General features: G+C 35.6%; 1 pseudogene; it reads right to left on the reverse strand.

Moving 5' to 3' along the window:
* LOC132024142 (ubiquitin-like domain-containing CTD phosphatase 1) overlaps positions 1-14,204 on the reverse strand; it is a 153,143-nt pseudogene that overhangs the window by 112,784 nt on the left and 26,155 nt on the right.

Here is a 14,204-nt window from a genome sequence, read left to right on the forward strand (position 1 = left end):
ATATATTAGATAAACTAGTTAAAAAACGTTAAAAAAGAAAAGGGTAAAAGTTAAAAAAAATTTAGCAGAAGAAGAGAAAAAAATATGAAAAAAAAAAACAATTAAATGAACTGCCAGTGTAAAAAATCACAGGGAGAAAGCCATGAGTTCTATGCTTTGCCTTCTCGTCCTCTGGAATTCTGCTGCTCTCCTTGGTATTGAAACCACACTCCTTGGTAGGTGAACTTGGTCTTGGCTGGATTTCTTGTTTATCTTCTGGGAGAGGGGCCTGTTGTAGTGATTCTCAAATGTCTTTGCCCCAGGCGGAATTGCACTGCCATTACCAGGTGCTGGGCTGAGTAATCCGCTCAGGTTTGCTTTCAGGAGCTTTTGTTCCCTGAGCGCTTTCCGTAGAGTTCTGGAGGCCGGGAATACAAATGGCGGCCTCCTGGTCTCCAGCCCTTAGGAGCCTTGAGCCCAGGGCCCCACTCCTCAGGGCGCCCTCAAAGAACAGCGCCCATTATCTCCCGTCTTCCTGACCTCTGGCGGCGCTCCCAGCTCACCGTGCCTGTGGCCAGTTCAAGGTAACCCCCAGCCTTGAGCTTACTGTCAGCTCTGTCTCTGTAGCTGGCTTTCCCGTTCCAATACCTGCAAGCTCTGCGACACTCAGACACCCTCGATCCTTCTGTGACCCTGCGGGACCTGAGGCCACGCTGACCCTGCGTGGGCTTCTCCCCGGTTTAGCCTCTGGAGCGATGTCCTCCAGCAGAACAGACTTTTTAAAAGTCCTGATTTTGTGCTCCGTTGCTCCGCCGCTTGCTGGGAGCTGGCCCCTCCCCCCGGAGTCTATCTTCCTGTCGCTTTGGATTCACTTCTCTGCCAGTCCTACCTTTCAGAAAGTGGTTGTTTTTCTGTTTCTAGAATTGCTGTTCTTCTTCTCTTCGATCTGCGGATGGATTTGCAGGTGTTTGCAATCTTTAGATAAGCTATCTAGCTGATCTCCTGCTAGCTGAAGTAGTCTTAGCCTGCTACTTCTCCGCCATCTTGACTCCTCCTCATTTGCATATTCTGAATAACTAGTAATGATGAGAATTTTTTGGTGATTACAGGCCATGTGTATATCTTCTTTAGAGAGATGTCCATTCAAGTCTTTTGCTCACTTCTGAACTGGGTTTTTTGTTTTTGGGTTTTAGGAGTTTGCTATCTATTTGCATATTAATCCTTTAATAATCTCTGATTCACAAATATTTTCTCTCATTCTGTGGGTTGACTTTTTACTCTGATAGTGCCTTTTGGTGCACACAATTTCAATATTTTCATGAAGTCTAGTTTGTCTATTTTTTTTCCTTTGTTGCCTGTGACTTTGCTGTCCTATCTAAGAAATTTTTGCCAGGTCTAATATCATGAGGCTTTTACAGTAATGGTTTCTTCAAAGAATTTTATGGTTTAAGTTGTAGTTTAAGCGTTAGGTGATTTTGAGTTAAGTTTTCTATACAGTATTTGATAAGGGTGCAAATTATTTCTTTTTCAAGAAGATATCCAGTTTTCCCAGCACCACTGTTGGAAAGATGGTGCTTTCTTCATTGAATATTCTTGGATCCTTTGTCAAAAATTATTTGAACATAGATGTGAGGGTTTATTCCTGTGCTATCTATTCCATTCCATTGATCCATATATCTACTTTTATGGTGGAACCACACTGTTTTGATACTCCAGCTTTGCAATAAGTTTTGAAATCAGGAAGTATAAATCATTTCACTTTTGTTGTTGTTGTTGTTTGTTTGTTTTTGTTTTAGTTTTTGCTCTTTTTTTTTCAAAATTGTTTTGGATATTTGGAGTCTCTTGAGGTTATATGTGAATTTTAGAATGTGTTTTTCTATTTCTGCAAAAAATGTCATGAGATTTTGAGAGGTATTGCATCACATCTATAGAATACAATACTATCTTCTAATCCATGAACATAAGATATGATGTCATTTAATATATACTTTTATGACTTTCAGCAATATTTTGTAACATTCCGTGTTCAAATTTTGACAATCTTTATTAAATTAATTCACAATTTTCTTTTTGATACTATTATAAATAGAATTGTTTCCATAATTTCCTTTCCAGATTGTTCACTATTAGTGTATAGAAATTCAGTTGATTTTTGTGTGTTGACTTTGTACCCTGATACTTTGCTGAGTAAATTTGTTAGTTATAACAGTTTTTTTTTTTTTTAATCTTAGGGGTTTTCTACATATAAGATCATATTGTCTGCAAATGGGGACAATTTTACTTTTTCCTTTCCAATTTGGATACATTTCTTCCTTCTTTCCTTCCTTCCTTTTTTTTCCCTTCCTTCTTTCCTTCCTTTTTTTTTTCCTTTTTTGCCTAAATTTCCTCGTTAGAACTTCCAATACTATGTTGAATAGAAGTAGTAGAAGCAGACCAGATCTTAGAAGAAAATCTTAAATTGAATATGATGTTTGCTGTGTTTTTTTTTCCATATATAGCTTTTACTGTTAAGTTAATTTCCTTTTATTTCTACGTGCCTTTGGTGTTTTGATCATGAAGGTTTTGGATGAATTTGTGTTGAAATTCTCCATGATTTCATCTATTTTGTTGATATATTTATTTACTTTATATAACATAAATGATTGTTTTAAGACCTTATGTGATAAAAGAGATCAAATAATTTTTTAATATTTTCCTCCCTTTCATATGTTTAGTAATGGTTAATATTTAGCTGGATGTCTTTCTTTTATAAAATAGCTGCAAACATTCTGGATGACATCTTCAGACAGAGAAGATTCTCATTTGTGTATGTCAGAAATGGTGAAGGACTGATTCCTTCAAGATACGAGTTGAGCTGGGCTTTATTGAAATTTTAATCTCTTCATCACTTTTTATACTATTTATTTATTTTTATTATCTTAATGTTTATTTCTAGTCTCCTAATTAAGAGTTGGTGCATCTTTTTATCTTCAACTTGAAAGACTGTGGGATATTCACCTCTGTCTGGTGGAAAATTTAACCTTAACTCGTTAAATTCCTGCCTTTATTTTTGTGTTTGAATTGAAGAATGTTTCTCCTTCCAACCACATATTATCATCTAAGCATTGCAGACTAGACTCAGTTTGACTTTAGAAAGCCTTAGCCTATAGGGCACCTATAGATGTTGGTTAAACATCTGCCTTCTGGGGCACCTAGGTGGTTCAGTGGGTTAAATCCTCTGCCTTTGGCTCAGGTCATGATCTCAGAGTCCTGGGATCGGGCCTTGTATTAAGCTCTCTACCCAGTGGGGGGAGCCTGTTTCCCCTCTTCTCTCTGCCTGCCTCTCTGCCTACTTGTGATCTCTCTGTCAAATTAATAAATAAAATCTTTAAAAAAAAAAAAAAAGAAAAAAAAAGCATCTGCCTTCCACTCAGGTCATGATTTCAGGGTCCTGGAATTCAGCCCCCAAACAAATCAGACTCCTTGCTCAGTGGGAAGTCTTCTTCTCCCACTCCCTCTTACCACTCATCTGACTTTTCCTCTCATTCTATCTATTGATCGATTGATTGATCTAATCCATCATCCATCTATCTAATTATCATCATTATCTATCTATCCATCTCAAATTAAAAAAAAAAAAAAAAAGCCTTGACCAGGGCACCTGGGTGGCTCTACTTTCGGCTCAGGTCAAGATCTCAGGGTCCTGAGATCAAGTCTCACATGGGGATCTTTGTTCAGAAGGGAGTCTTCTTCCTCTTCCTTTGCCTGCTGCTCTTCCTGCTTGTGCTCTCTTTCTGTGTCAAATAAATAAATAAGAAAACTTAAAAAAAAAAAGAAAGAAAGCATTGGCATAGTCCTCTACATGTTCTGATATATAACCCCAAACTTAGCATATATTTCATGAGGTGAAAAAAATGTTTCTGTAACATTCCCCACCAAGTTTACAGATCAGGAAAACCCCATACAACTACTAAAGTTCTCCCTGATTGTTTTCCCACTGAGAACTCCTCTGAGTGAGAAAACCAAATCTTCAGCCTGCACCCAGAATCAACACATTCTTCCACAAGTAGGCAGAGAAACAGGCAGAGAGAGAGGGGGAGGCAGGCTCCCTGCTGAGCAGAAAGCCCAATGTGGGGCTCGATCCCAGGGCCTGCTTTTCTGCCTACTTGTGATCTCTGTCTGTCAAATAAATAAATAAAATCTTAAAAAAACTTGGGAAAAATAAAAGTATATTTTGATATTATACATTTTCTTTTTGTATTTTGTTTAATTTAAATAGATATCTGCAATTTTTTCCCCTACATACTTTGTATTCTTTTTAGCTTACCCTTTTTGTTGTTTTTCCGTGTTTTGAGTTTAGTCTATTTACTTTTCACTATTTTTCATTCCTTATAAATGTACTTAAGTCAGTATATAAAGGTTCTAGAATGTACCGGCTATATGACAAAAGCTCAAAAAAGTATCTAATCAATCTTATCTCAAATAAAGATACAAATATAATTAAAGAAAGGTAATACTTCAATCATGCTACCTTCCAAAATTTCATGTCCACTAATGAAATACCCTCCATGCAACTATTAAAAATGAAGATCTTTAAATTAGACCCTCATTTAATAAATTACTAAGGCCTTCCACAGTAAAATCACCTATATTAATGACATAATTCATTAACATGCATTCATACATATTTTATATATGATTTCCATGTATATTATATATAAATATATGTAGTTCTACACACATATGCATATAAAAATTATACATAGTTTTATATATTCATTATATATTTATATTAATAACAAATATATATAAATTATACATAACATTTTGAAATTCAAAAATTTTGGAAATAGGTTTTCATGAGGGCATGAAAAGAAATATATTTATTTGTAATTCATTTAACAGTTTAATTCCATACTACTTAATGTTTTTGATATTAATTAATTTCATTATTTGTGAGAATGCAGATATTAATTAATTATTCAATGCTATAATTTGATACATTTTTATTGACTTTTGTTTGGCATTATATTAATAAATAACTTTCTCAAAATCAAAACTTGCATGATTTCATTAGAGGTTTTCATCATAGAAAAGAAACTGAGATCCTAGAATAGCTATATGAAATGTTTGAAATGATACTTATTTCCTCAGGTTCGATTACTATTTTTGCCATTTAAACTGGAAATAAATACACTAATTGAGTGTTTAAATATAAAAAGGTTATTATTTCTTCCTAATTTCTACTGTGGTTCCACTATGAAATAAAAATGTCATCAATTAGACTACTTCAATTTTGCTCTGGAAGAACTATCAATATAAATCAATTGCTTTATTCAATAATTGTTAAAATAATTTAATTTATTCAACACTGAGATAATCATTAATCACTTATAATTCTTTAGTCACTGTGCTAGGTAAGGCAAATATGAAGATTAAAATATGTGGGCTGTTAGGCAAGCTACCTATAAGTTGGATTTTTGTCAGATATCAGGAACTCACAACTAAGTACTGTCCAGAGATTGAATACCTCTCTCACTGTACCTACTGACTTATCCCTCTAACAAATTGTCAGTTAGCAAGATTGGATTTTTTATTTGGTTCTCTTGTAAATTAAGGACCTGGAGCTAGAAAGAAATGCAGAACTCACTTCAGGCATAAAATTAGAGGTCCCTAACGCCTGGGTGGCTCAGTTGGTTAAGCAGCTGCCTTCGGCTCAGGTCATGATCCCAGCATCCTGGGATCGAGTCCCACATTGGGCTCCTTGCTCAGCAGGGAGCCTGCTTCTCCCTCTGCCTCTGCCTGCCATTCTGTCTGCCTGTGCTCGCTCTCTTCCCCTCTCTCTCTCTGATAAATAAATAAAATAAAATAAAGAGGTTCCTAAAAATCAGAAATCAAGATAAATAATAATTTAAATTCACTATTTAAAATAGTTCAAAATAAATTAAAAAAATCACAGTCAATGAAATAAAAATTCCAAATAGATTGCACACAGCAGTACCATGCAGAACAGTAACAGAGCCTAAGGCAATAAAGAGAAACTGCGGACTTCTAAAAACCCATTTAATCTAGTTTTAGTTTTAGTTTAGGAACTAGCTTCATTCCGGAACATTAAAGTAGAAAAGGTTGATTTTGAAAATATTATTGATGAATTTGCTTCCAAGAAGTTCAGATAAAATTATAATAAAAAGTAACATAGAGTTATTTTGATATAAAAATATTTTAAAACCCTAATATTGCAAATTTTAATATATTGACTTTTAAATTTTTAAATAATTTTCAAATGTTTTTATTATGCCTATTCAGAAGGAAATAGATTCATATCGAACAGATTTTCTTATACATCTTCTGATACCTAAACAACCCCTATGTCTTTATTGAGTTAAGACAGGAGAGAGTCCTTACTGCAATGCACCTTTTCCTGCAAGTTTACATTAACTTCTATAATTTTACCTTGCTTTCTCTGTCTGAACTCACTCAGAAAGCCAACTACTCCTTTCTGTGTTTAGTCCTTTCTATTATCATGTATTGAAAACAACTTAAGGAGATATTTTTAAATGATTTTTTAAAAGATTTTATTTATTTATTCATGAGAGAGTGAGAGAGAGGCAGAGAAAGAAGCAGGCTGCCCATGAAGCAGGGAGTCCAATGCAGTAATCAATCAGTGGGATCACTGACTTACCTGAGCTGAAGGCAGATATTCAGCTGACTGAGCTACCCAGGCATCCTCAGTGAATGTTTGTTAAGCATGGCATCATTCGAATATTAAAGGTGATGCTATGAGAGAGATAGAATATATATTATGCAATTAGTAGGACAAATTTATGTGAAAATATAAGCACAGTGATGTAAAGGAATTATATATTTGGAAAAGAAATCTTTTTTTTTTATTTTTTAAAAGATTTTATTTATTTATTTGACAGACAGAGAACACAGATAGGCAGAAAGGCAGGCAGGGAGAGAAAGGGGGAAGCAGGCTCCCTGCTGAGCAGAGAGCTAGATGTGGGGCTCAATCCCAGGACCCTGGGATCATAACCTAAGCTGAAGGCAGAAGTGTTAACCCACTGAGCCACCCAGGTGCCCCAGGAAAAACAATCTTTTTTTTTTCAAGTACTTGTGAAAGTCTTTCTCTAAGCACTGGAATAGTGAAGTGTGTCAATGACTTGATGATGATAAGTCATGAAGAGAATGAATGGATAAAGAATTCAATTATATATTGTTTGGGTGAAAGGAGCTAGTCTGAAAGAAGTAGGATATAAGGGATATTATGCTGTCTAAACTAATCTGATGAAAGAAATTTATAGCACAGAGAAAAAAAAATATTGGTCAGAAGGGAATATAGTGCCAAAACAGATAAATAAGTAATTCACAGATAACTTAACAGTCATAATCATAATTATCAATATCATCATCATCATAATTGGTACAATTTTTGAGAGCCCACTGTGGATCAGAAAGAGTACAAACTATGAAGCATATGCAGTGTGGTCAGTGTTACCACCTTCTCTATTTTTTCATAGAAAAAATAAAAATTCAGAAATATTAAAAACTTTGCTCATGTTAAGAGTCATGTTAAGAGTTGAGATTAGAAACTCAATCTTTATCTACTAATGTCAACTCTAATGCACAACAGAGAGGTATCAAAAGGAATTCACTATCATGTATGAAATTGAACTAGAAGGGTCTTAGTGACTCTTACCAAATGTGTGAACTGATTATAAATACATATCATCATTATCCTGTGTCATATTAAGAGAACATCAGAAAACATCCATTGCATTTTAGGTGAGAAACTCAATCTCTTGAAGGTCTACAACTCTAAGGTCATGCAACTAAATATAAGGCCATCAAACTCAGGTATTATTTAGAAACTTTCTCTTTTAAGAGTTCTGCTGCAACACCACAGAAATAAATTTTGTTCTCTCTTATGTCCTTCATTTCAAGGAAAATCTAGTACCGATTTTAAGCAGAAAGTATGTGATGACCTATTTGTATGTTTTGCTGGCCTCAGTATCCATTCCAAGCTTTGATGTCCTCTCTGCTTTCTTGGTTCTCACCTGTTTGTTTCCTCATATGGTGGTACTAAGTTCTATAATAATGAATTTAGTGTGAAATAGTTTGTGTGTTCTATCAAAAATTATGCTGGCCCTTAAGAAACTCATTTTACAGTTAAAGGAAGATGTATAGTATAGGTTAAAGAGCAAGAATTTTGTGGTCAAATATCTTTGAATCCTACCTCTGCCATTTTCCAGTTCTAGAATCTTGAGTTATTATTTTAGAAAACAAAATACAGAACAAAAACTAAGCAAAAAACCAACCAACCAACCAACCTCAGGCCTTTAATATCCTCTTCTACAAAATGAATCCTGGTTAGGTTTTTTGTTTTGTTTTTTAAAGATTTTTATTTATTTATTTGACAGACAGAGATCACAAGTAGGCAGAGAGGCAGGCAGAGAGAAGAAAACATGTTCCCTTTTCTCTCTTGTACTCTCTGTCTTAAAGAAATAAATAAATCTTAAATATGTATATATATCTATATATAAGTATATAGATATATATGGATATAGATATCATCATCTCTGGCACTTCAGCATCACCATCAACATCCTTCTAAGTATTGTTATCAGTGTTGCATGTCTGAACTTGTGACTATTTCATATTAATATGCAAATGAATTATAATTGACCAGATATGATTTTTTAAATGGTGTCTTCCTAAATAATACATGGAAATTTCAGGAATAAAGCAATCTGCTTTATAAAATATAGTGATTGGATCATTTATTTAGCTGCTCTAGCTGGGGAAAAAAAAACAGTTTGGATAACTCCTAAGCTTGTTTAAACATTTGATTTCTTTCATTCCCTAATGAATGTTTCATTAACAAAAGATGGGTGCATTAAGGTATTCATTTATTTGTAAGCAGATACTTCATTACATAAGGCTTCTACTGGCTTAATTAACTTTCTATTTTACAAGACCTGCAAAATATAGTCATCTCCCAAGCCTTCAAACAAATATTAAATATCATGAGTTTTTCATTTCTTTATATTTTTTCCAGTCACTTAAAATATTATATAAATTGAATTGAATAGTTTTTTAGTGCCATCAATTTTTAAAACCCATATAGATAACTTTTTATCCCTATGTTAGCATAGATTGTATTCTGATGTCAGAAATTGCTGATTTTGAATGTATCCAGATATTTTCATACAATCATCATAAAATGAGGAAAATCATGATTTCAGGGCCCATATTACTGTTTTTCACACAAAAAGAAATTCAAGCAGGTTTAATTGAGTGTCTATATATGCTACAGAGGTATATTAGATTCTGGAGCATTATATTTCCATGTTATACACTTGACATTAGCATTTTCTTTTTCTTTCCTTTTTTTGTTTGTTTGTTTTCAGGTGTACAAATTAATGATTCAACATTTATATACAACACCCAGTGCTCATCACAGCAACTACACTCCTTAATACCCATATCCCTCCCCAAATCCCTTTTGCTAACCATCAGTTTGTCCTCTATCATTAAGAATCTGTTTCCTTGGGCGCCTGGGTGGCTCAGAGTGTTAGGCCTCTGCCTTCGGCTCAGGTCATGATCTCAGGGTCCTGGGATCGAGTCTCACATCGGGCTCTCTGCTCAGCAGGGAGCCTGCTTTCTCCTCTCTCTCTCTCTGCCTGCCTCTCTGCCTACTGGTGATCTCTGTCTGCCAAATAAATAAATAAAATCTTTAAAAAAAAAAAAGAATCTGTTTCCTGTTTTGCCTATCTCCCTTTTTCCCCTATGATTGTTTGTTTGTTTGTTCTAATTGCACATATGAGTGAAATTATATGGTATTTTTCTTTTTCTGTCTGACTTATTTCACTTAGCATGATACTCTAGCTCCATCCAGGTCATTGAAAATAGCAAGATTTCATTCTTTTTTATGGCTGAGTAATATTTATATTAATATTAATACTGTATTAGTATGGTAATATAGCTAAGTAATAATTATATATATGAAATAGTGTGTGTGCTATCAAAATTTATGCTGCTTTTTAAGATACACACACACACACACACACACACACACACACACACACACACCACTTCTTTATCCATTCATCAATTGATGGACATTTGGGCTCTTTTCATAATTTACCTATTGTTGACAATGCTGCTATAAAGATAGAGGTGTATGTATCTTTTCACATGGGTATTTTTTAATCCTTTGGGCAAATATGTAGTAGTGCAATTGCTGGATGAGAGGTTGGTTTTATTTTTAAGATTTTAAGGAAACTCCACACTGTTTCCCAGACTGGGTACATAAGTTTGCTGCCATTCCAACAGCATAAGGGGGTTCCCCTTTCTCCTCATCTTCACCAGCACCTACTATTTCTTGTATTGTTGATTTTAGTCATTCTGACAAGTGTGAAGTGATATCTCTTTGTAGATTTGATTGGTATTTCCCTGATGATCAGTGATGTTGAGCATCTTTTCATGTGTCTGTTGGCCATCTGGATATCTTCTTTGGAAAAATGTCTATTCATGTCTTCTGCCCATTTTTTAACTGAATTACTTGTTTTTTGGGTGTTGAGTTTTGTAAATTTTCTATACTTTAGAGACTAACTTTTTATCTAATATGTCATTTGTAAATATATTCTCCTATTCTGTAGGTTGCCTTCTGGTTTTGTTTGTTGTTTCCTTCACTGTGCATAAGCTTCTTATCTTTTTTTTTTAATATTTAATTTATTTATTTGACAGAGAGAGATCACAAGTAGGCAGAGAGGCAGGCAGAGAAAGAGGAGGAAGAAGGCTCCCTGCTGAGCAGAGAGGCCAATGAGGCCTTCATCCCAGGACCCTGAGGTGATGCATGACCTGAGTCAAAGGTAGAGGCTTAACACACTGAGATACTTAGGTACCCCAGCTATTTATCATGATGAAGTCCCAATAGTTTATTTTTGCTTTTGTTTCCATTGCCTCTGGGACTTACCTAGGAAAAAAAGAAAATTGCAAGGCCAATGTCAAAGAGTAACTGCCTGTGTTCTCTTCTAGGATTTTGATGGTTTCCTATCTCATATTTAGGTCTTTCATCCATTTTGAATTTATTTTTGTGTATGGTGTAGTAAAGTCATCCAGTTTTATTCTTTTCCATGTTACTGTCTAGTTTTCCAAGCACCATTTGTTGAAGAGATTGTCTTTCTTCCATTGGATATTCTTTCCTCTTTTGTCAATAGTCCATTGACCATAAAAATGTGGGTTCATCTCTGGGTTTTCTGCTTTATTCCATTGATCTAGCTGTCTTTTTCTGTGCAAGTGCTGTGTTGCACTTTTTCTGTGCTAAAAGCTTAATTCTTCAATAAATAAGTAAATGACCATTTTAATTAAACATGTAACATTTTTATAATTTATATTAACATTTTGACAATCACTAATTCTTTTTCTTCTATTTAACCACTAATTCATTTCCGTTCATATGTATTTTTGTATATAAATAAAGTGTAGTAGAATTGCTCTACAAACTCAAAGATCATATATGGTCTACAGGATAAAAAGCCCCTTTCAATAGTAAAAGAGTCACATCTGGCAACTATGTTCTGTTTTGATTATATATATATATATATATAGAGAGAGAGAGAGAGAGAGAGAGAAGGAAAATAAAATCAAATGCCTACAACTGCTTCTGTATTTATTTTGAGCTTTAGATATTTTTTTCTGAAACTTAACCAAATAAATAGTTTATTGAGCTCCCTGCTCTAAAAACCCCAAAAGCATCTTTCTATTATTAACTGCCAGGGTCAGCTTCTTTATCCCTGCTTGACTTTTGAGTTCATTTTTCTGTCTTATTCAAAGCCTCTGAGACTCACTCAGCTTCCTTTTCTCTTTATTACTGTCACCTTCCACTCTATACATTGTCAGTCTAACTACCAGGACCAGCTCTAATATATGAATCTATCTCCTATTTTGGCTGTGTTTGTGTGTTGTTGTTGTTGTTTGTTTTTGTTTGTTTTGTTTTGTTTTCTGCCAATGAAAAAAGGTATCTAGAAGGTCATTTTTCTACATTACTGGTATTATGGTCACATTTCTCTTCCTTTTCTAAATTAAATGAAAATCACATGGAATACCTAAATCACAGATAAATTAAGATGCTTAACATTATTTTCTTTTAGATCAGAGACTACCTTAAATAATAAATAAGGAAACAAACCAAAAATTAAAAGCAACAACATCAACAAGTCCATCCAAATCCAGAGGCTTATAAAGTTCCCAAAAGTCTTGCATCTGACTTCTTAGTGCCCATTTATAATGGCCTGGGTTGTGATCCTACTGGGCCAGGGTCTGCTTTGCACTGTGTTGCTTCACTGTGCCATATGGAAAGCTGCTCAAGTATTTCTCATCTTGAGACTCAACTGTGGCATTAATATTTAGGGGAGGTAGGATCTTTCTTCTTAATATCAAACTAATAATCAATACCCTGTTTTTTTTTTTTTTTTTAAGAGGCCTATTTTTAACTCTTGAAACACAAATAGTTAATTCTATCACTTTTTCCTGAATGGTGGATCTAGTACTTTTCTCCTAATGGTGGTAATTTTTAAGTCTGAAAGCTCCTTTTAAGGACAGGTATCCTTAATTTCTATAATAGCTCCACAAAATGAGTTTCTTTTAATGTTTTAAGGTGAAAGAAGAAGGTGGGAACCAGTGTGTGTTTATTCTTTACTAAAGCATTCTGCTGCAATACAAAATCAAAACAAACAAGCAAAAAAAGATTTTTGTTTAGCCCTTAATTTTATATGTAATGGAAATGTATACAAGGTTAGTTAGTTTCAAGGGTATCATTACTGCAGTAAGGACGAGTTTAGTGTTTAAGTGAATCACTTTTGGTGTTGAAAGATATATTTTCAACTGCTCTCTCACTAACTATTTCCCAAAGCAAAATGATTAAATATATTTTACTTGGTTCCTTAGTGCATAAAACTGATATTACTTCACTCAGTCTTGGATTCTAATTACATTATTTTATTAATTCCTAAGTCACATGGCTTACTTCTTTCATATATTAACATCTCTGGAAGATGCCTTCTACAATCAATATGTGAGAAAAGAATTATGGAATAACTTACTTGGCAAAAATATAACATCCTATAATTTGTTAAAATATGATATATGAGAGGTAAAGGGCAAGATGACAGAAGAGTGGGGGACCCTTTTTCAACCAGTCCTCAGAATTGAGCTAAATATCTACCAGTGCACTCTGGAAACCCATGAAATCAGTCTGAGATGTAAGGCTATACATTTCTGGATCTCTACAAGGGCAGAGGATCATCAGTGGAGAGGTACAGAGGAGTTAGGAGTGCAAAGACAGATATCAAAGGATAAACAGAAGGGGGAGGGAGCCACCAGAAGTGAGACATTAGAAAGTAATACCTGAGAGTTATAAAGATGGTGGCGGCTGCTAGAGCCTGGCATGAGGACAGCGTGCAGTTGCTGTCCTTCCACCAGCATCCCCTGAATGAGTCTTAAATTACAGGCCTCCTCTCCTCCCGTGGATGCTTTCAGATTAGCAAATAAGCGTCTTTCAGAACAGTCTGGACGCTTGGGGACCTGCCGCCCCTGCGCCGCTCCCTGGGGCAGCCTACATTTCGAAGACGGCGGAGAAGTAGCAGGCTGAGACTACTTCAGCTAGCAGGAGATCAGCTAGATAGCTTATCTAAAGATTGCAAACACCTGCAAATCCATCCGCAGATCGAAGAGAAGAAGAACAGCAATTCTGGAAACAGAAAAACAACCACTTTCTGAAAGGTAGGAGCGGCAGAGAAGTGAATCCAAAGCGACGGGAAGATAGACCCCGGGGGGAGGGGCCGGCTCCCGGCAAGCGGCGGAGCAACGGAGCACAAAATCAGGACTATTAAAAGTCTGTTCCACTGAGGGACATCGCTCCAGAGGCTAAACCGGGGCGAAGCCCACGCGGGGTCAGCGTGGCCTCAGATCCCGCAGGGTCACAGAAGGATCGGGGGTGTCTGAGTGTCACAGAGCTTGCGGGAATTGGAACAGGAAAGCCGGCTACAGAGACATACCCGACAGTAAGCTCGCAGCTCCGGGTTACCTTGAACCGGTCGCAGGCTCAGTGAGCTCAGAGCGCGGCCAAAGGTCAGGCAGACGGGAGTAACTGGGCACTGTCCTCTGAGGGCACACTGAGGAGTGGGGCCCTGGACGCTCAGCTCCTCCGGGCCGGAGACCAGGAGGCCGCCATTTGTATTCCC

Source organism: Mustela nigripes, chromosome 9, assembly GCF_022355385.1.
Source record: "Mustela nigripes isolate SB6536 chromosome 9, MUSNIG.SB6536, whole genome shotgun sequence".
Lineage (NCBI taxonomy): Eukaryota > Metazoa > Chordata > Mammalia > Carnivora > Mustelidae > Mustela > Mustela nigripes.